The sequence below is a fragment of the Lathamus discolor genome, chromosome 12, assembly GCF_037157495.1.
Source record: "Lathamus discolor isolate bLatDis1 chromosome 12, bLatDis1.hap1, whole genome shotgun sequence".
NCBI lineage: Eukaryota > Metazoa > Chordata > Aves > Psittaciformes > Psittacidae > Lathamus > Lathamus discolor.
This window is the reverse complement of record NC_088895.1, coordinates 9900880-9925185: the sequence shown is the minus strand read 5'-3', so window position 1 is coordinate 9925185 and position 24306 is coordinate 9900880. Positions and strand designations below refer to the sequence as shown.

Here is a 24306-nt window from a genome sequence, read left to right as displayed (position 1 = left end):
AGAAGTAACAGGGAATATAATTTTTTTCATGTGCCTACATCTAGTTTACGTTTGTATATACATAGTTCTTTATGATTTTCAAGTTAAAACAAGCCAATAAATATATTGCATGTACTATAAGCGTAAGCTTCTGATGCTGGATTTTGATATATTAAGCTGTCCAGCATCTTGCAAACTGTATGTGCAGACAACAGGTTTGGCAGTTGTAGCCATTTTAGAGCACTGAAAGAGTGTGCAGTGATGTACTGCAGGGAATACAGGGGGGGAATAATTTACAGTGCTTAATTCCAGTATGAAGCAAATTGTGGAGAGTTTTGCAAATTTCAGTGTAACATACTGCAGTTTCTTGTGGAACAGTTTTTGATGTGGAAGTAAAGCTTCTGTTATATAGGAATGGTTGTGGAAATAAAGCATAATCATCTTGAAGTGCGCCTAACTTTTAAAATGCAGATAATGCAGGGATTCTCTGATTAGAGAACTGGTGCAGTTTTGCTCATGTAATCAGTGGTGTATGAGGAGCACAGTATGGTGAGACTAGTGTAGTTCAGAGACCAAAGCATCTTAATATGCATAAGATTGGCAAAGAGAAAAGGATTAGGCTCTTTTATCCCCTACAGACAGGCTGAGCAGTACCAGTCATGCATTTCATCACAAAGTATCCAAATCAGACATTAAGAAACACTTACTGATGGATATAGAAACAAGTATTGGGATAGGTTTTTCTGTGGCAAAACAGGTAGGCAAGCATTTGTCTTTCTGGAGTGTCTTATAATGGAGATGATCTTGCAGTAGAGCAAAGGGTCTACATGACCCCTGTAGTTTCTTCCAGATTTAATATTTTATGGAGGTTTTTGTGGTTGGATTCCATCCGGGCTTCACCTGATGAAGTGGAAATGACCCTTCCTTGCAACTCTGTTCAGTTCTTTGAGTTAGTGTAATCACTCATGTATGCAAAGCAAGAAGTTCAAGGGCTTCAATGATTTCTCATCCCTCTTGCATTCCAAGCATTTGCTTGGCTTAAATGTGATGGACTTTGTCCGCATCCTTTCCCTGCTTTCGACTTCCCAGCTTCTGTTATTCTTAATGCTTTTCATTTGCTGTATCTGGCACACACTAGTTTCTTTTATCAAAGGACTTTCACACCTGAGGCCTCCAGTCACATACTTGCAGTAAAGTAACAGCTTAAAAGCAAATCCTTTTAAATCCTGAGGCCAAAGACCGTAACAAACATATCTCCTCTAGGGATCAGTTTCCAAATGTGCTTTTGAACCTAAGTCCCAGCAGGCATTTGGCTTTAAGTGTGTGATAGGGCTTTATTTATTTATTTATTGTAGAGCCATCCCTCCTTTATTGTTCGCATCTCAAGATGTGCTATTTAAACCTATACCTCTGGTGAATTCTGCCATTGAAGTGTAGATTAGCAGAGTGCTGCTGGGTGGTGAAACATTGCAGGACAAAAAGACTTATCAAAATAAAATCTTATGAGTATCAGTTACAGGGAGAATGCCTATCTCTTGTTTCAGGAGGGAGGGAGAAGGTAAATCTTGGTTGTGAATCAACGCTTTGAAAGTGTGCTGTATATGGGCCAAGGCACTCAGGCTGTGGCAGTGTGAAGGCGACTTTTAAAATATGAGTGATCTTTTGAAATACTGTGCAAGATGTGCTGTAAACTAAGGTGCAAAATGGGTCTCATAATGAGGTTACACATGAGATACTTTTAAGTAGTAGTTTCTGCATTCTGCAGGTCAGTATGCAAATGGGGACCTGCAAAATAAACTACGTACCTTAGGAGACAGCATACTTTATTGTGTGTAAAATTATGTGAACTTGTAGATTAATATTGGCACTTCCAAGGGCCTGTTCAGACATGCAGCTTTGCAGTTTGCAAGTAGATGATGACTTCTGTATTTTTTGTGGGTATTATTTCTTGGGACATTTAGCCTTGTGTGAGCTCAATGGTAGGTTGCATTATATAATATCAATTGTTTCTGTCCATGCTGAGTGTTGCCAAACTGTAAAACAAGATCAACCCCACGTACAGGAGCACAGTTCCCTGAGGACAGGGCTATGTACTAGGTAAGGATTGATTTTTATCTTGCTTTTGTCAGCTGTATCTGCTGACAGTTCATTTTCAGGTGACTGTACTATAATACCACCACTCACATTCTTTTCCTTACTCTCACAGTCATGTTAGGTTGTTATTCTTGTTTGAGGAAAGATACCAAGTAATCACAATGTGAAGTTTAAAATTAAGAAATGGTTGCACAGTTTCTTCTTTTTTGGATCTTTCTATGTCTTGCAAATCAGAGCAATTGCAGAACTTCGCTATCTGCTCACATTCTCTCAGTCTAGTAAATCTTTGTTCCTTCTCCCCCTCTCACTGTTAAAAGAGGGTTTGTTTTTTCACACTGTGGGACTTAAAGTACTAAGCAATCTCAATTCTTCCCCTTTCCCTGAACATTCCTTTAGTAATATTTCACTAAGGGGGTAAAAAGGGATTGTTAGAGACTAAAGTTATAAAGTCCAGTTCTTTAATTCTGTTTAAATCTGTCTGTCTAAATACCACTCTTCCGTTTGCCTTAGATACCCTTTGATACTTTCCAGACCTCTGACATAATTTTGTTACTCTGTGTGTTGTTCCCCAGCTTGGTGGGTGATGGAAATCTGGGATTTACCTGCAGTATATTGTAACACCAAAATAGTCCTTAAGATTTGTTTCTAATTCAACTTATTCACCCATGCAAATATCTAGCTCAGTTGACCTGATGCTTTAAATTCAAGCTAGTTAGTTTGGTGAAAAGTCAAAGCTTTGATTTGCAACTGATGCTTGATGTACTTGGCTCTCAGCACTTCAAGTTACCCAGGCTATAAAATGCTAATTTAGCTTCTCTTTGTAGACCAACTCTTTTCAGTTTGGTTATTCTTATATAAGACATAACAGTTTGAAATACAGTATTTCAAGAAAGTAACTTGTGTTAGGGCTTACAGTGAATGAAAGTAGAGTAATTGATCCAAGACATTGAATTGAAGAAAAGCAGGCAATTCTAAGGCTAAATGACTCTTAACACAATGACTTTAAAGTATTAAGCCCTATAAAAATATAATGAACTTTTTAACAAAAGAGGGAAAACAAAAAATACTTAAAGCTAAATATGCTACAAACACTATGATGAGTCAGAACCCTGTCCAGATTTTTTCCATGCTGAAAGTTACCTAAATGAGGCATGTAAATAGAAAAGTGGAAAAGAGTGATTATTTGTTCCAATTCTTTTGCACCAAAAGAGGGTGACTATTTCAATCCTTTCTTCTAAAGAATCGGAACCCCAAAGGCAGTCTAATGTAGCCTAAAGCAAGAGATTCATAAAAATATTAATAGCCATATGCTGCATTTCAGCTAAGTACCCCAAGGCAATGTGGTAATCCTCCCTGATTCTAGAAGTTACGTATAAGTCTAGATATGAAAACTAATATAAATTGAATCTATGACAGAATAGAACAGATTGTAACCAGGTTGAAAGCATGTCCTTTGGGCACAGTCAGCAGAGGGAATATATTGAAATGTAAATTAGTTGGAACACAGACTATTGTTATCAATTTGTTTGATAGAGTTTAGATGTATATGTTAGTATACTACCATTTCCCCCCTGTGCCATCCCCTTAATCTAGTCTGCATTTTGTAAAAATGATAATGGTTGCAGTTTTAGGTAGCCTCACATTGATTACAATATCCAGTAAATAGTTTTCCCATGGGAGCTCAGGTCTAGCCACAAGGCTTTGACCTCTTCAGCGCTGTAATTCAGATCACAGTTCCAGTGCAGGTTGTGTCCAGATCTTGATACAAAATAGCTTGTACTATCCTAATAAATACAACCAAGCTGTGTCATGGGAAATGTGCTATGTTGCTGTCTTGTGTTAAAGATGTCAAAAACACATGGGATTTCTACTCTTTTGGTCTGTTCGTTTTTATTCTTTTGGTCTTGTCAAGCAGTATGAGCATATCCCCAGAGAAGCTATCTTTGCAGTGTCTCTTTCAAGTAGAACAGTTCCATTATTCCTCTTGTGCAGATTAAGATTTTTTTGAAGCTGCAACTAAGAAGGGTAAATTTTGAAACAAGTTAAATGCCAAACTTTGCCGAAATCAGTGGAAGAATAAAGCCTTCTATATGCTACTGTCTCAAAAAAAAAAGTTAATCCTACAAAAAGACTATGAAAATGTAGGAAAAAAAAAGAAAACAAAACCCAAACCAGTGTAAACTGTACAATCAGCTGGAATGGGTTACATATTCAAAGCTTTATTTCCAAACTTACCAAAACTTGTGGAGGAAAACCATCTGGAAAGTATGCTTTCCAGGTCTTTATTCCTGATATTGTCAAACTTGCTATATGCTTGCAGGTCAATTCTACAATATATAGATATTTCTGTACTCATTCTGGTAGCCACTTGTTTGTGAGCTCCAGATGTGTGACAAGCTTATGTTGCCAGTAAAAGTAGTGTTATGGTAGATTATCAGCAAACTGGTGATGGGATTGACATGCATGATCACAAGTACTTGAACATTCTTTTTTTGTTTTAATTTCCTTTATTCCCATTATTCCAGCAGTCTGCACATGGAAACTGTAAAAATAAGAATTTGCTCTCATAAACTTGTCCCATGACTATTTCCTGTATTAATTCAGTGCTTCAACAGATAGGTAAGATTTTTTACAGTGGCAGAGATGTTTATGGAAGAGACACAGGAATGAATTTGTGTTCACCCTGGTCTTAGCTTCCAGTGAGCATCTGCTGTAACTCACTTAAGATGGGTTTCACTAAATGTTACCTTCACTAAATGAAGAGAGCTAGGAAAGTCATGTAAAATACATACTGCTTCTTAATCTTCATGTATTTGCAGCCATATAGGGGCAGAGTTACCAGTCTAACATTGCCTAAAGCTGAAACATACATCCCAGGTGGGTACTGACACATGAGGTTTAAGAGGTTAATTAAAAAATGAGAGTAAAAAGGTGTCTAATATTTTTCCTTTCTTAAATTTCTTATATATATAAGAGATAAATATACCTTGGAGAACTCCATCTAACAACACTCAAGCATACAAATGCCAAACAAACCTCCATTAAGTAAAAAACAGTATAAAATAAAAATAAAAAAAAAAGATTGATTTCTTATCAGTGAATCTGCAAATACTGTACTTTACTGTGGGGTGTCAGTGACATGATTTCAGATAAAGTTGGTATAAATTAGATATGTACTAATCTGGCCAAACATGCCCTTAATCTATATTTTGTTAGGTTAGTTCTCAGATTCCTTAGATTAGGAGCTCGTCATATTTTTTTTAGAAACTAATAGCATGGTCCTTTTTAAGAAGATAAACTTTTATCTTGCTCAGATAGTGTTCTTGGAGTGTCTTGCCCCTTCTGCCCTAAATTACTGAGTTTAATGTCATTGTATTTATAGTGATGTTCCCTGCTCTTATCCCACATTCCTTTTCCTGCTGTCCTTTCTTTGATGTAGCTCATTTTGTTGTTATACGCACTATATGCTACATGTCCATTCAGTGATTATTTTATATCGAGAGTGTTTTCCCATTGGCCTTGTTTAAAAAAGGTAGTAGGGGAACACTTGTTGGTTCCACCACATATGTAGCTGTGAAGAAGCAGGAGGAGTAGGATTCTGCAAATCATAGTGCCTTTTTTTATTGTTTACCTGCTCTTATCAGTTAGTTTAAAGACAGAGGCAGAAAGACAAATAGAAATGTTTAGGGGGTTGTTGAGGTTTTTAATCTTTAATGAAGCTGTGGTATAACAAAATGAACTAATTTAATCAGTGCAAATGTTGACAGGTATTCACAGGAGCCAAGGAACTTCATATGCTTTGACTTTCAGACAGAGTTTTAAAGTTTGTTTCAGGAACTTTCACCTCTTTGCTAGCATTTTCTTTGTTCCATAGTAACTTTTTTCTTTTAACTTGTCTAGCCGATTAGCATAATTAGGTTAAACCTGTTTTAGCTCTTTGTTGTCAAAGCTGATGGAAGGACCATGGGCCCATATGTATTTTCTAGTCAGCAGATCCAACAAAAGATACTATTCCCTGTAAGCCTTGTGTTTAGTGCTGGTTTGTGGTGATTACAGTTTGGGCAGAATTGTGAACAAGTCAAAAGACTGTACAAAAGTAATGTTACATGACAGCATATTAAAAGTATCAATTTCTGGGGTTTTTAGTATTATGTATTTTGATGTTTGTTTATAAGTTAATATTGCCAATAATATCAACAGTTCTCATTTGCCCTGCCTTTCAACCGGGAAGCCTTCTCTTGTAGGCTAACCAGTCAGCACACCCAAAGTTTGGAGCCTGTGCTGCCTCTAACCCTCTAATGAAAACAGCATGCATGGAACTCAAATAGATATTGTGCTGGTGTTGTAATGAAAAGAAAGGTGAAGAATGTAGAACATGAGAAGAGCTGGAGTTTTGTGGGTGCATATGAAACCATTTTTAATAAGAATATTGACATTCATTCAGCAACTGTGCTTTACTGACTGCTAATGTGCAATAATAGTTTCAGCCCGGCACAGACATATATTTTCTCCTTATAAAATAGAAGTAATGTATTTCCTGCATGTAAGAATTATATCCTATTATATCAAACACAGAGCAGTCACCCTGCTCACCTGTAGAAAGAAAAGCTTCCACTTAAATTATAGTACTTTAGACACCTAGGAACCAAAACAGGAAATGAGGATGGAAATAATTCTAGATTTAGTAGTACAATGCATCAAAACCTCAATTATAGATCTGATTAGTAAAGCTGTATTGAAGTCATTGAGCTGTATCTAGTTACCACTGTAACTAGACTGTAGCTCAAAATGTGTATGGATTAAATCCATCCTCTGTGGCACCACTTCAATGATTACTGTCAATTTACAGTACTGATGTTAATATTAGCAGCTCCAAGGGTCCTCAGGGATCAGGAGTCTGCCAATTAGACACCTTGGGGTATGTTTTTTTAAGTACAGTTTCCAAAAGAGAAATCAAACTTTTGTATAAAAAATATACTGCAATAGTATGTGAGAGATGGAGAAGAAACTACAGACCTACAGTGCATACTGAGCCTGCAGGAAAAGATCACTTGCCTCTAGCTGCAGAATGGCATTAAGGTGTGTCAGTGCCTGCGGTAAGCTGCACAGATCTAGGGAAAGGAGCAAGAGGCTTTTTGACACCTTTTGATTTCTCTATTTTTTTATATACCATCCATTTATGTTAGTCCCAGGTTACTTTGATTGGAATCAGAAGCTGCCTTGTGTAGGTGCATGTTTAGCTTTTCACACATAGAGCAGTATCTACATTCCTCAAGAAATTCTGTAATTCAGAGAAATCTTACAGTGACATCGAGACTTAGTGGAAAGCACTTCACATCCTAAAATTTTTTTATACCTTCTGTATATAAAATAAATCTAATTTTAAAAACCTGCATTTCTTTTCAGGCACAGTTCCTTTGCACAAAATCTCTATGTGGAAAGCAAAGGTTAGACTTCCTGCACCCACTTCACACCTGCTTGATTTACTGAGCATTCCTTAGCTATACCTTACAGAGCCAAATAAAGGGCTGTTATTGCAGCTCTGTTGTGGAAGAGCAAGAGAAAGAAATCTGTGAAGAGAATCAGGACAACTGTATTCTTGACCTCAACTTCATTGCTTCCTTGATTTTCTTATTGTTTAAGCACATCACAGAATCATAGAATAGTTAGGGTTGGAAAGGACCTTAAGATCATCTAGTTCTAACCCCCCTGCCGTGGGCAGGGACACCTCACACTAAACCATGACACCCAAGGCTTTGTCCATCATCATCCTTTGTACTTATCATTCTCTCTAATATGACATGCCATAGGGATGCGTGCAGTGTAAGTAGTCCTTTTAAGTTTCCTAGAACAAAACCATAGCAGCAGAAGGAATAAAGTTGCTTGATTGGCTGCATTTTAAGCCCACTTTGTGTTGGATTGTAGAATAAATGAGAGGTGAGAATACACTATGAGAGAAAGGTACTGTCTTGTCATGGAGATGATATTTATGGATTGGTACAGGAAGCTGATATTGCTGTCATTCTGTGTTAAAATGTAGGATTTCTATTTCTCATCCTAGTATTTACATGATTTTTTCACCTGATGTCTGTCTCTTTCAAAGACAGTTTAAGAAGCTTTGATATCCTACATGGGAAAGCTATACAACCGCACAGAGCATACTAGGAAATATTCGCATCATCTTGACTTCAGGTGGGATACAGCCATTTTGCAGGAAAAGCTCTGTTGAAATGTTGCTGGCACAGAGGTGTGTGTATTTCTAACCTTCCTGCAAGCTATTGAGCTGTTGTCTAAAACATGTATGAAAGTAGCTTCTCCTGATGTCTGTCTTAAACCTTTGGAGGGCTGAGCACACCCTTAACTGCTTTAGCGCTCTCACCTGGATTTGGTTTCAGTCATTCCAACTGGCTGTTTAGGCTGAAAACAATCATGCTAAACAGAGGTTGTTTCTTTCATGTTTTCCAAATGCACAGTATATGATCCTTATCTGCTTCATATAGGCTCTGCAAAGTAAAATCCTGGGCCTCTAGCTTTCTGGATGAATGGCACAATTGTAGAAAAGCCAGGTACTGGGATCTTTAGAGCAATCATGCAGTCCAGTGGCTGTCAGGAACCAGGATTTCTATTCCTGATTCAGTCACTGACCTGCTAAATAAACTTGGGCAAATAACTCTCCTGTCTTTCTGCCTCTGTACCTCTAAATGTTTGTCTGCTGCTTAGATTAAAGCAGGTGGTAACTCAGGCTGTGCTATGCTAGGAATAATTATCACAGAAAAAAAACCCTGCTGTTTTCTAGAATGTAATAACCTCAAATTTTCAGGAATTATTAGAGAGGTTTCTTGTTGACTATTATTAAAGCTGGGACAGTTTCTGTCTCAAAACAATTACAGTCTAAATGGACACACAAAAGGGAATGTGGTGGAAGTAGAGGAATAAAGCAGCCTGCTTCAAGGCTTATAGCAAGTCAGCAGTAATAAAGATTCTTGTTTCCCTGTCTTCATCAGCTCCTTATAAATGTGTTTCCTGCTGGACTACCTAGCTACTTTGGGTCAGATTCTGTCTTACTTATATTCCATAATGATATAAATATTACATATTTACTTGGTCATCTAGAGAAACTAGTACAAGAAGTATCTTTGAAAAAATGATAACCTTTAGCTTTTGGCTTCCTTTGTTCTCTGAAATATTGTTCATTAAAATACATAAAGACAAAACTCCTTTTATCTGAGAATACCAAGGAATGTGATAAATACCAAACTGCAAATCACACCTGATAAGTAGCTGATAATTATCCCTATTTTATAGCTGAGGAAATAAAGCAAGGATTGAGTTGTTTAATTTTCAAGTTTTTGTGTGTCTGATTTGTATTGGAATGACAGCTGAGTGTCCAGCCCTGAAATTCTGACTGATTCTATGCTATTGCCATATTTCTGAGAGGAAGCAGTGGTCTTCCGTAACAGGACATAGCACACAATGTAAAGCAAGCAAAAGCATTTACTCAGACGATGGTGGATATTGGGCTACAAGTAGACTGCAGAAACTTGTCCATAATGTTACAGGTCAAAAAAATGTTTCAGTGGACATGATAACATGTCACAGGCAAATACAGTGTTACAGGCTTTCATTACAGGCTTACTGATACATCAGACTTTGCACTGCTCTGTAAAGCAGCTTCAACTTCAGATAAGGAGCTGAAGGCATAATGCTTAATCACTGACCATTCACAATTCTATTTCCTTTGGCAGTTTATGTAAAGACAGTTTTGCTTCTTGCATTGGTTCATAAGCATCTTTAGTAGTATGTTGGATAAAGCCCTGATAAGACAGAGCTAATTTGTTTCAGTTGTTTCTACGTATATTTTGATTATGAAGGCTTTTGCATTAACTTAAAAACACAAAATGTTATAAAAAAAAAAAAGAGTACTGTCTTTGTCAGAAGAAGGGTGTATCACAGAGAATGGAAGAAATTAGGGAAAAGTGAGCATAACTCTTCTGCTGTAAACCACTGCTGGAGCTATTTTGTGTTCCTTTTTCCAGTGAAGGCTAAATCTTTGAGTGTGTGAGCTGTACTCCAAATTTTGAAGGAAGGACAAAGGATTAAGAGCAGGAAAAAAACCAAAGATGTAAATTTGGTGAAATGTTTACTTGTAAATTTAATGTGTAAATTTAAATAACTATGTCAGTGTATTCAGCACAATTCAGATGTATGTATGATGTAAAATAATTCTGCTTGTCCAGGAGAGGCATTTTGCTGCTGTTGCTCATGTAGAAGCAAGGACACCATGTACTGTTAAATAGCAAGAAAGCCTTCTATGAGTTCCAGCCTTGCAGCATGTTAGACAACTCTGAGGCACTGTCCCTGGGACAAAAACACAAAAAGGTTCTTTACTGCCTCTTCCTGCTTCAGTGTTATATGTGGGCTGCAAGTCTCTCAGAAGTACAGCCAGAGCCTACAGGAGGTTACAAACTATGGCTGGATGGAAGTAGCTGCTAGCATGTTTTGCTGAGCTGGCAGCTTTATTTTGCACCTGAGCTGTACCTGAATTGAAACCCAGTTCAACTTCTGTTTCCCAAGCTCAACTTTGACTCCAAAGTGGATTTATTCCAAACCATAACTAGAGGCTCTTATAATTCATGTTTTCCTGACAAGCCTGAAAACTATCACTTCTGCTCTTTTTTATCACACCCCAAAATGTAAACCAGTGGAAAATGGCTGGTTTTCCCTTCATTATTTTTCTGAGTTTAATTTTGAGAATTAGATAAATTTGATAAGACATGCTTTTTGGAGGAGGCATTGGCAACTGTAGGAGCTCTCAATCAGCTTTCCTCTCCTTTTGGAGTATACATTCTTTTATTTATACCAACTACATTTGCAGCCAACTGCCTGATGACGAGATAAAGGAGACTCATGCTTTAATGTATCTGAACTCTGGTGAATTATGAGGCATAGTATAAATTATGTTATTGAAGTCTTCAATGTGCCATACTAAGTCTTGGTTTCAAAATAGTTTTACTGTAGATCATAGAATCATAGAATATGGTTGGAAAGGTTGGAAAGGACCTCAAGATCATCTAGTTCCAACCCCCCTGCCATAGGCAGGGACACCTCACACTAAATCATCCCACCCAAGGCTTCATCCAGCCTGGCCTTGAGCACTGCCAGTGATGGAGCACTCACAACCTCCCTGGGCAACCCATTCCAGTGCCTCACCACCCTAACAGGAAAGAATTTCCTCCTTATATCCAATCTAAACTTCCCCTGTTTAAATTTTAACCCGTTACCCCTTGTCCTGTCACTACAGTCCCTGACGAAGAGTCCCTCCCCAGCATCCCTATGGGCCCCCTTCAGGTACTGGAAGGCTGCTATGGGGTCTCCATGCAGCCTTCTCTTCTCCAGGCTGAACAGCCCCAACTTCCTCAGCCTATCTTCATACGGGAGGTGCTCCAGTCCCCTGATCATCCTCGTGGCCCTCCTCTGGACTTGTTCCAGCAGTTCCATGTCCTTTTTATGTTGAGGACACCAGAACTGCACACAGTACTCCAGGTGAGGTCTCACAAGAGCAGAGTAGAGGGGCAGGATCACCTCTTTCGACCTGTTGGTCACACTGCTTTTGATGCAGCCCAGGATACGGTTGGCTTTCTGGGCTGCGAGCGTACACTGCTGGCTCATGTTCATTTTCTCATCGACCAGCACCCCCAAGTCCTTCTCTGCAGGGCCGCTCTGAATCTCTTCTTTGCCTGATCTGTAGCTTGCCTGGGATTGCTCCGACCCAGGTGTAGGACCTTGCACTTGTCGTGGTTGAACTTCATAAGGTTGGTATCAGCCCACCTCACAAGCGTGTCAGGGTCCCTCTGGATGGCATCCCTTCCCTGCAGCATATCAACCGGACCACACAGCTTGGTGTCATCGGCAAACTTGCTGAGGGCGCACTCAATCCCACTGTCCATGTCAGCGACGAAGATGTTAAACAAGACCGGTCCCATCACCGATCCCTGAGGGACACCACTCGTTACCAGTCTCCAGCTGGACATTGAGCCATTGACCACAACTCTTCGTGTGCGGCCATCCAGCCAGTTCTTTATCCACCGAGTGGTCCATCCATCAAATTAATATCTCTCTAATTTAGAGAGAAGGATGTCCTCAGTTAACCTATTGCTTGGGGAGATCTGCTGTTTTGTACTAGCTTCTATAGCGTACATATACAAAGGAAAATTTGTTGTTCCTATCCTAGAAACATAAGGCTTCTATAATGTTTTATGTTTATTAATATATGTGGGGAAAAAATCAAGGCTGGGGTTAAAAGTCTATTAAGAGAGGCTGAGCATCTATATCTCCTGGGCTGCTCTGAAATATATCTTCAATATTGCTACATTCCCCATCAAATAATGTATTCCTTATTTCTTGAAGCCATTTATAACAAAAGCAGCATCAGATTAGGTAAGGATATATTTTTTATGCTATATAAATTGCATAACATGTAATAAACATTTACTGTCTTGAGCTGTCATGAGATGTTCATCTGTGATACTTGCTGAGGCCCATATATTGCTATTCCATTCCATTGGGGTCTGAAAGACTAGACAGTGCTCAAAGCAGAGCCCTGAGCAAGAACTGCATAAACTGCATCCTTCTCTTGTAGGAGGCCCCATGATTCAAACACATCCGTCTGAGTCAGAATTCCCTCGCTTTGCTGCTGCTCTTAGAAGGTAGCAGTTTTCCTTCTGGTCTGTGCTGGTGACAGATTACAACACCTAACATGCAAATGCTGGCTGACCTGTACTGGCCACTGAGAAAGAAGCGAATGGAAGTGAATTAAAATAACTAGGATCCTGTATGAAGGTATATAGGCACAACCTCCTTGTCTTGAGGTAGTCTGAGGTTCTGGGGGCATTTATGCTTGTAAGAAATATAATCTTCACTCCTCTTCAGTGTCATTTTCCATACATGAATCTCCAACTAGAAACAGTTTTCCTTGAATGACTCCTATTGATTGATAGGAGCTTGACTAGAGGAATACATGAAGTGAGCTTTTTCTGCTTATCAAACTAATAGGAATTTTGTGCATCTGTGGCATTTAATAGGTGCAGGTCTGTTGTCATGAGCACATATTACCTGAAACCTAAACCTGGATCAGCTGTTGCAGGTATAGAATATAACTTTTGTTTTAATTGACTTAGAGCTATACCAGTATGCATTCCCAAGGATTATTGCAAAGTTGCATCCATTTTAAGAACAATATCTACAAAAAAATCAAAACAAGACTCAAATTTGGTGTAATTTCAGATCAGAAGTAGATCTTCAGTGCAGTACAGTCCTGGGTTTGTATTGACTAATGACTTCATAATGACTAATCAAAATAAGTTAAGATAAAAATGCTTCCTATTTTACTTCCTAGTTCCTGTAACAAAAGAAATCTGGAAAATTGTTCAAGGCTAAAGTCCCAATTATAAAAGTACCAAATTCTCAAAGCAGTAGCTTGTTATTCTTGCTCCCCTTCCTGCATCCCTCTTCCTCCAGGAGCAGCAGTCTTCCAGCTGCCTGATATTGTGTAAAAAAGCCCAGGTCATGTAGATGTCACTTCTTTGCTCTGCTACTTCGTTCCTTGCATGCTCCTTGAGATTGCTAGAGTTCGGCATTTGATTTTTACCAATGTGCTAATTACAGAGGAATTTGAGTATCTCCAGCAGTCAGCTTTCTGACAGCTTTCATTATTGCAGCTGTGATATGTAATTGTAAGATTTACCTTAGTAAATCCACAGACAGTCCATCCCATTATCAGTCTGTATGCTAGATGGAATAACCTGGTATGTGCCCTTTTAAAGAAAATTACTAATGGACAGTGTAAAACTCCACACTAGGAAATGATGAAAGTTAGGCTTTCATATGAAATACATTGCTGGAGTATAAAATACTGTAAAGATTCCAACAGGTGAGATGAAAATGCAGTCCCATGCCTATCTTTCGAAGTTTTAGGAAATAGTAACAGTATTTTCTTAGCTTTGTTTTCATTTTCTTAATTATCTTTTTTTTTTTTTGAGATCTTTGTGTATTTATGGATTGTGCTGGAAACTGCATCTGTTCAACTGAGAGCTTAATCAAATGTGCTGTTTACTAGTGCAGTTTATAGGATTACTTCTTTTTTGGATTCCCCATCTTCTCTGTGTTTTTGTGAAATGAGCTATATTGGTTAGTTGTTCAGATCTTACCTGCACCTGAAAGCAGCACTGCACAGCGTCTCCTCCTTTGGAACCTGGCTACAATGATCTCAACAGCATGTATATGCACTTGGTAGCCTGTAACTCTCCATCCTTTCCACATTGGGAAGATGCAGTAAACTTTACAAAAAGTAGGGCTTACTGGTTCTTAAAGAATTTGAACCATGAATTGTTTGTTTCTAACTTCTGCACAGTGGGCAGCACGAACTACTTCCCAGTTCACAGCCCCTGTGGGGTTTTCAGAATGTGCACTTCACACAGCATTGCCTGTAATATTTTAAGAGATTGCATATCAGAACTTCTGTTGTGATCACTTCAGACACCATGTCTGCACCATTACCTGGTAATATGCTTTTTGCTCAACAGTCAATTTTTACATTTTTTTACTTTATTTTTAAAGAGAAAGTACAAGAAGGTTTATATACAGCTCATGAGTTTTCTGTAGAAGTGTGTTTCATTAGTAGACTTCAGATCTATAAAACCTTGTACATGTGCTTCATTTTACTTGCAGTTGTCATCTCCTGATTTTTGAGGTGATTATTCCATCACTGAAGTTCAGTGTTTGCCAGGTGCACAAATCTGAAATGGTTTTCTTAACTTTTTCATTGAATATATGAGATTGGAGCTTTTACAATAAAGATTTTTAAGAAAACATCCACAAACCAAGCTGCAATCTTTGCAGAAAGTGTTAAATTCAAAATAATCTTCACCATATTTAAATACCAGATGCAGTAGCTTTGGGATCAGACTGTTGTCAGCAGGAAGCATTGCTGTGCATAGACACTATTAGCAGTAGACTATTCATGAATGTACATGTTAGAAGATTAAATTTTCTTGGCAAGCAAGGTAGCCCAGGGGTTAAAATCATGTCTCTTGAAACATCTGCATGCTGGTGTCCTTCAAGTTTTAGCATGCTATCTTCAGGATTATGCCACAGATTAAAGAGTTTTATTTTACCATCAAAGTTCTATAACTAGAATCTCTTGGAATAGGAAACATGATCTATTTTGCTGACTGCTCTGGGGGATTTCTTCTTTTCACAGGTTTGAAAATTAATGTTCTTTGACATTCACTTTAAATAGAGACCTGATATCCAGTAAATCAAAATAAAGATATAAATTTGATGTACAGAAATCAAGATTAGTTTAATGTTTACTATCCTTATGCAATTGGATTTCTCTTCCTGTCTACCGAGTGACAATTTCAGAGGTATTCCTGATGTGCATGTTGACATCTTACAAACTAGATCAAGATTTTGACTAATGAGTGTTTGTTTAATGCCTGCCAGTTCATACATATATGAATCTTTTATGCATTGTTAGTTTAATTTGCCTTCTGTTTCACTATGTGAAACTATAATATTTCTATTTTTATGTCAAAGCTTTTCCCTGTAGTGAGAAAAAATACAATGTATGTTGATGTATTTGATATGTATTTCTTTAATTACTTCATAGCTTCTTATGTTTTCATTGTAAGCAAATGTTAAGACTGAGATTATAATTTCTGTTATTTTCTTTTTTAAAGAAAGGCTAGTCATAAGCATAAGTATCTAGACTGTGAATTGAAAAAGTGGCAGTAATTTCCACAAGCCAGCTGTGGAGATCTTGGCAAACTCTTGTACCTCTTCTCTGTATCTTCATAGGCCATTCTTCCATACTCTCTACCTTCAGTTCTACATCTGCAGCCTTACTGTGCTGCTTGCAGGGAAGCGGAACCACAGGTACCAAGCTGCACAAACCAGCTCTCAACACATTCTGCCCTAGAAAGGCTTGTTAGACACACAGACTGCAAGTGATATGCAGATGACTGATTCTGCTGGCAGCTCAGATCTCCATTCAGCTAAGGCTGGGCTCAAGGTAATAAACCTACTCAGATATTAAGACAGTTTAGGTGTGCCTGTGCCATGTGTCTGGAATCAGAAGCTTTGGGAAGCTTGTTGTAAATAAACCTGAGCTGGCTTTGTGCATATGTATGGCTGTGTGCCCAAGCTTGTAAACTTTCCTCAAACAGCCATACTGGGGCTGTGTGCAAGACACAGACTGGCCTTTGGGAGTTACTGGGGTCTGGAAGCAGTATTGTACTGAGATTTCTATTACCTCTGGAGTGAGATTTGCTGTACATTCTGACAGTGCATACTAATAATATAGTAATACAACAAGTCCTGAATATGCAGTGGACACTGTGCTATTGTAAATGCAGCTAGTATTTTAGAAAGACGTTTTTCATACATTTGCACTACAATTAAAATTATGAAAATAATTGTAATAGAGTTCCTTGAGGGTAAACGGGTAAAACAGGATTTGCCTTGTTAATAAGGAGTAAAAAACCCAAACAAACCCAAACTAAAACCAAACACCAACAAAAAACACAGACATCCAAAAACAAGAAAAGAAAGAACAAGCTACCACACACCATTTTCTTCTATGAAAAAGTATGCTTGGAAATGTATTTGAAACCAAGCATATATATGTCAGATTTATGAGATGCAGAGATATGAGTTTGCGCAGGATGTTTTCACACATTAATATTTTCTGTGCTGGCACAGAAAAGACCATTTACTGATCCAGATCTCAGACTATTTTAGAAAATGTGCAATTAAAAGGGGTGTGTGATGGGGGGAGGAGGTAGAATTCCTGGAGTGGAATCACTCTTACTCAGGTTGCTAACCTACTTTTGAAAAGTGGAGTAATTTACTGCTATACCATGGCCATCAGCTCATTAATGAAGCTAGGAGAAAGAACTATAAAGACTTCAAAAAGAGATAACTTGGTGGAGTTCCTTCCCTTTTACCATGAACTGAAAAGGAACAACTCCTTACAGTGAAGAAGGAGTAAATGTGCAGCCTTGTGAGCCCTGTGATAGAGCAATATACGAGATACAACAGTACTGTGTCATCAGTGAATGCTTCTGAAAACATACAGGATTGGCATTATCTGGTTTAGACTTTACTCACTATGCTATTTAGCTATTGCTGTAAGTTGTGCGCTGGTACACAGACTATGGTCTTACTTGGATATCACTGTCCTTTCCTGAGAATTGCCTATACTGTCATAAAGCATAATAAGGGGTTTGATATGATGAAATTATTTTACCTTGGATACTGCATGCATTCTGTTATGCAGCAGTTGCTGTGAATCAAGTGGAAGTTCTTTCTAGTATTTGAGCTGGATCTTCAATGAGAGTAGGCAGCTGCTGCTGTGAAGTCAGTGGAGCTAAGCCAGTTTGAACAAGGTAAGGGTTTGGTTCCGTACACTAGCAGTAGACGCAAGTGATTGCTGATGTATTTGAACTATGAGAGCACTACCTGCTTACTGAAGGGGCCTGTAGGAATAGGTTTTGTTGTACAAACCAGAGAGGAGACACTCTCATTTTAGATACACAAAAAATAAAAAAGTAAAAAAATCTTATATTGAATATTGACAGCAGGAAATCTTTTGTTGTACAGAAATGTGGTGAAAAGCCAAATGTATCACTTAATGGTTGATATGGATAAACTACTGGCTAAGTGGAAAATTGTGAGCCATTCTGTTAATCAAAATGGTACATTAAGTATCACTTAGGAAATTTGAAAAGTAAATACTTAGACACTCCTAGCAATTGAATGGTTCTTTTAGTGTAGGTGAATAGCCCCACCTAAAACCAGGCCCTATCACTCCGTGTTTCATTCATTGGATATAAGTTCTCTTGGTAAAACCCTATATGGAACAATCTTATGGCATAAAGACATAGAAAATTATGTAAGATCTTTTCTTGATTTATTTTTAAGTTAAACAGAAACACAGGTTTGATTGAGTATTGATATCAAGTGGGTGTGCATCATCTTCAGGCAGGTCAAGTGATATTTGTAAAGGGTGCAAGTACAAATTGGATGTCTCAATACAGGAAAGCCATGGACGCAATATTTAGGCATGTGATGGCATGCATGATACTCTACCTGATGATCAAAAGGGGAGTGCTTCTTGAAGCCAAACAAACGGGTATATCAATATTGTGAGGAAGCTGGGAGGGTGTAAAAGACTAAAAGGATGGGCACACACAGGTGGTTATGGATGTACCCCATTGAGTCCCCAGACTTTAAAATGTGAACATAAGATGTATCCAAGAAAGTGCTGCCTTTCCTTTATCTCTCAAGAGGAGCTGATGTGCACATACAGTGGCTGGATACTTTAACCTGATAAATAGAGCTAGGCTAATTTGGGAAAGTTTTGGGCTCGCTGCAGACTCAGAAATGGCAATTCCTTTTCTGTGAAGCTCTTTCAAGGCCACAAATGCTAGATCCTAACACTGTTAGTATCAAGCTTTTCTATGTATAAGAGAGGAAGCACGGTCTTTGTTAAGAATGTGTAGGTTTATCTGTGGGTTTACTGAGAGTGCCTTTTGCTGCTGAAATTGAGATAACTGTTAGGACAGCATTTCTATTTCTAATACCTGGGGAAAGAAGGACCATAGGAGTCAACACAGATACCAGGATTAGAAAAATAAAGTTAAATACAGTATTTGAATTGCTGTAGCTCAGCCACTGACTGTTGAGGGGACTAGTTTTGGACGAGGTCGACACTTGGGCTAAAAGGCATGGCACTGAGTGAGTGCATCAGTGCAGTACAGTTTGTCAGGGTGGTAATGGGACAGCTTCAACAGCAGCTTGTGTCAGACAGCATTAATGGACAGGTTCTGATGTGTAGCATATACTGTTAATTTTCTATTATAGATTTTCAGTACCTTTTAACTTGTTACACTTTTGGCTATAATCTAAGACTGTTAATCACAATAACTAGTTACAAATTTTTCTTGTGTTTGCAGGAAAGCAAAATACAGTTAAAGATATGCTAACATGTATGTTCCAGTGGGCTTTTTTTTTTTTTTTTTTTTCCTAGAATACAGCTTTCTAGGCATTTTCTTTAAACCCTCTCTTGTGGATGGACAATTTCACCTTTCATTTTCTTCCTAGCCTCTAAATAGCATTTTCTTTGCTGTGGGCAGTGCAACAGCTATGCTCTGCTCTACTTGTCATGTCCCATTTGCTGGCACCCCAATCAAAAGCAAGTGATTTGGCACATCTCTGAGACAGCTTTTTTAAAAAAACAATGTTCCAAGGGCATAACTAGACACTGCCATTCCCAGGAACCAGCCTGCCTTTCAAAGCCCATTTGCTTTATTTTATGTGCTGCTTCCTGTTCTTTTCACATTCTCCTCTCTTTTGTCTTTTAAGCTTGAACTGTAGAGATTCTCAGGGACAGATTATAACTTTCCTCCCAGGTGAGATCAAAGAGGGTCTGTTAGAGGCCTGGTTGTCTCTTTTTCGCTTAAAAAAAATATAAAAGCAAACTTTCCACCATCTGCTAGAGCCAGCAGATGTAAATACGTTGTAGTGTATGGTAGAGGATCTAAGGTAACTTTCTGAAGCTGTTTTCAACACCTTCCTCTGCCCTTGATAGTTTATTTTAAAGGATCTAAATGCAGAATCTGAGTTTGTGAATTATGGCAAAGGAATCAGTGGGGTAGGCTCTTGAATTCCTCATTTCCAGCTGCTGTATTCCTATTGAGATACCAAAGCACATAAACAAGCTGAGATCTGATTCATTAAAAAACAGGCAATGCAGTGTAACTTCTAAAAGGTGTTCACTGATTTTGAAAATTCCACTGTTAAATTGAGAGTAATAGGTCAGTATCTCATACATGCAAGTGTTACCTGGGTAAAGTTTTATAACTGCTTTCCTGGAAGTGTTGCCCCTTTTTATCTCAAAATCTAAAAATTTGCTGTGTCAAGGTCAGCTTTTACAGTCAGGAGAAGGTAATGGATACAGGGTCTACTCATTATCAGAACCTCCATACAAAATTGATCCCCTTCTCCTACTTATAATTTTTCAGCTTACCCACTGCCTTTTTACTTTCCTTTCATCTCAGCATTCTGGATTTGTATGATGTGTTTTGGTTCCATGTGGAATAATCGGTGTCATACACCAATGCAGCTGAATTAACTGGTTTCTAATCCCAAATGGAGCAATCAGAAGCATGCAGTTAGTTGCTTGTGCTGAAATAGTCTTGTGTTACTAAACCCATAGTTGACAACTATGGCAATAGTTAAAAGAAGGGGAAAATATGGAAATCCCTGTAGAGTCTGTTTGTTGGTTTTGTACAGGAAAGAGGAACGGGAGATGGCAAAGCTCCCTTATTGTCAGCATAAGAACTTAGCATGGAGACTTGAGCTGAGGGTACGTGAACCTTCAGGAGAGAGACTGAGGAGGGGAAGAAAATCTGCAGTAAGACATGTAATTTTGCCCTCAGCTGCAGAGACTTGAACAAGTATTTGAATTTAATGTAGAAAAAAATGCAGTTGAATAAAAGGATTGGAGAAGGCGGGAAAAGACAGAACAGCAGGAGCTTAAGAAAGCAACGAATTCTCAAGATGGCTTGAGTTGAGGAGGGCAGAGGGGGTGGCTGCACTACTACATTTATTCCTTCCCTGTCATTAGAGGTTGTGCGTGTCGTGCATGTGTATGAAACATCATTTCTCTTAGAGCCATCCTTAGCTAGCAGCATTTGTATGACTTCCACAAAAGATCAAAACCAAGTTCCTGTGGACTTCATAAAATCCTAGGAATGTCCCCTCTGGAAGGGTCAAACTCTGCTGGGAGATAGAAGGTGGGTTTAGATTTTTTGTTCAGCTGTTACTCTGTAGGAGTGCAGCAACCTAAAGGCTGTTAGTTTGGTGACTGAAATCTTGGACATGAAGAGTTCTTCCTCCAACATATGCCACTTCATCTAATAAATTTGTAATTATTCTTAGCGTCTTGCTTGGTTGTCCTCTTCCAGAAGGGCAAAGCACAGAGAGGGCCAGAAGAACTTACAGAAATTCTAAGGAAAGTCTTCTAATTCTGGAGAAAATTATTATAGCAGCTGAGAAATACCACTGGGGTGGTGGTAACTGTGTGGTGTATTGTTACATAAGAATATTGCGTGGAGATCTTTGTCATGTTGGAGGCTTCTTCTAGGTAACAGGCTTCATAGCTGCAGTTCAGTCAATACAGCAAATGATGGTAACTCTGATACAGACTGGATTTTTCCACATCACCAAAATGTTTATGACCAAACTGCACATTATAGCTTCAAGGCTTGCAAACATACATGATGCTTTGAAGAAGAATGTAGTGTGTGAATTCCTTCAATGTATATACTCCCTGATTTCCCCCTCAGGTATAGACTCCTGCATTTCTTCATTTGAGACTTCTTTAGCACATTGTACGCCAGACTGCATCAGACAGTTACTTCAAAGTTTTCTTTCCTGCACTGCACTAAATTTGTTTGTTTGTTCTGCAGCCAAATGCAAAACCTCCAGCTGAGGAGAGTTTAACTGAGGATCATCCTTCTGAACCTTCCACAGAGATTTTGAAATGGTGCACTGCCGTACATGTGGAATAAGAGGTGAAAGAGCACAAAAGATTGTTACATGCTGGTTTTATTTGGCATCTGGTGAAAATTGGGTATTATTTTATTCAGCGTTGAGTTACTTAATTGGTGTATCCTGTCAATCTCAAAAATGGCAAAGGATCATACTGTGTATGGCATGACTATCCATGGTTTATAGCATCAACCTTGATCTGCCTAAAAAGCTTCCCTGTAGAATACTTGTAGTAACTACTTAAATACACTTCTGGGTAATCCGTTACTGTGTTGGGCAAGGATCACTGTTGTATAAATTGTGGGACAGAATGTAGACAAGCCAGTTTTACTTGTCTTCTGGGTGAAGCTGGTAGAATATAGATATGTTTTGCTCTGTTCCTGGACTTCGCTGAATTCTGAACTGTATAAAGGTAGTAGGATTACCCTGTGTATACCTGGGAACAGAATTTGGATTCCATAACTTTTTAGACATACCTCTAGGTCGATCCTTTTGATATTAGTTTGTGGGGTTGCTTTTATCTTATGCAGTACTCCTCACATTAGGTCTCCATGTGGTTGGTTATTAGTGAGATGATGGTTCATGCAGCATATGTCCTAAGGGGAGCCTGGGATTTCTAAGTGGGTAGTCTCACAATAGCCAAAAAAACCCACAACTGTTGCCTTTGTGTCCTGCTGTCCACTTAACTGAATATAATTGTTCAAGCACAAAAAGGCTTTTCAGCACAGTTTCTCTGGGTTTGGGGTGCTGCACTGTGACTAGTCTTGGTACTACATCAGCTTCTGTAGCCAGTAGCAAACATGAGAATGGTGCAGCTACTATTGCTATATCCCTTTGGTCTCAGACTGTGAGACCAGGTACTCAGCTACAGCTGGACTGCCTGGGAAGTAGGGTTTGTCACAAGTCCAGGCTGAAATGGGTTGTTCATGCTGTCCTGCAAAAACATGTCATTGCAGCATCTATTTCTGATAACATAAAAATTTATATTTATGCAAAATGTTGGCTGTTCTAGTTGGAATAAATCTGTGTGAGAATGTGAGTAACGGAAAGGCACTTATCAAAAGAAGCTCAGTATGAAAGGAACTGTAATTTCAGTTGCCATTGATACTCATTACTAAACTAGTGATAAACTCATCTGCTTAGGAAATAAATGTCAATGTACTTTTGTAATTTAAATGAGAACTTGTAATATGGAAAATATGCTTCCTGTTCAGATCCTTGAAGGTTTGCTTTGAAATGGGAGTCCCCTGTGATGTCTGTTTCATTTTCTTTCATTGTTAAAATGTTGTGTCACTGATGACATTTCTGCTGAATGCTGCCCAATTATAACATTGAACATCTGCACAGGGACATTATACCTTCCCAGGGGAATTATGGGAAACAAGCACATTGGTAAACAAAAGAGTAACTAAAATTATTTGTAGGAAATTTAGTCACTTTGTTGGCTGCCAAAGGTTATGGCTTACTAACAAAACATTTTTGCCTTTTACAGCTAGATCAAACATTAAGGGAAAGAAAACTTTTATAATAAACGCAAGGGGAAAGTTATGGTTTGCACTGTACTTATAAAAACAATTTCCACGGGTAAGTGGGTGTTTGGGGGAAATTGCTGTAAAATATGTGTTTGTAATATCCGTACTACTACCATATAGGGCAACTTTTAATTTATTCTTTCTGTGCAGAAAATTAAAATCTACTAAAATGCCCAGGATTCCATAAGATAATATATAGATGTAAATGTCATGTATTCAGTCTGAAGCTAAAGCATATTATCTTGGTGCCAATGTTCTGGATATTTAAGAATTCACTTGATGTTTTAATTCCAATTATGGCTTTTGTGGTCAGACACTGAAATGATTAGGCACAAAATTCCCATGCAAGTCGATGGGAATCTCATGTGTGCAAGTTTTGCAGGCTTGGGGCAATAACCACATGTGAGGCTATTTCCAGTGCAGCTTTTGCCAGAATCCTTTGCATTCAGACCTTTGCAAGGAGGAGACTGAGGACGCAAGTGGTACCTCTTTGTCTCCCACTGCTCTTTGCCATTGGGGTAAAAGTGTGGAGGGAAGACAAGTATATAGTCCAGTCAATCCATGCTGCAGGGACCTTTGAATATTCTGAAAGACCTGCAGTCATGGCAGGATTTTGTCTGTGACAATGTCTGTCCTCAGCCCACCCCTTCTTCACTGTTTTGTCACTTGAGTTTCAGACACTTCTTCCAGTCTTCCTTCTGCTTTATCACTTTCTTCTGGTTTTCTTTGTCTTTCCTTCTAGTTTATTCCCTATAAATTGACAGCATTAGAAAACCTTGATCATCTGACTTGGTGCATACTGCATCACACAGTGATACAGACGTAAATTATGTATGTGTTTTCATAAACTGTTATGTCTATTTGGACTTAAGACTGGAAGAACAGGAACTGATGACCACTGCCTAGGGCAGTGGGATCAATTCTTGCTTGGTCATTATGGGCTGCGTTATTAAACCTGACTTATATGTATCTGCAGTGGAAGCTCAATACTTTCAAGAATTGGTCTCCATTCACATTTTTTCCTCATCTTTGTGTGTTGGATTAATCAATAGCTTGCTGCCACCCTGGCAGTATTTCAAATGTTGAA

The 24306-nt window shown here is 38.5% G+C and overlaps 1 long non-coding RNA gene across 1 annotated transcript in view; it reads left to right on the top strand.

Annotated features, from left to right (window-relative positions):
* LOC136020950 (uncharacterized) overlaps nucleotides 1-22984 on the top strand; it is a 38639-nt gene extending 15655 nt beyond the window's left edge. The window contains exon 3 of the long non-coding RNA XR_010615612.1: nucleotides 21606-22984. This is a non-coding gene — a long non-coding RNA (uncharacterized LOC136020950). The remainder of the gene's footprint in view (nucleotides 1-21605) is intronic.
* The last annotated feature ends 1322 nt before the right edge of the window (nucleotides 22985-24306 follow it).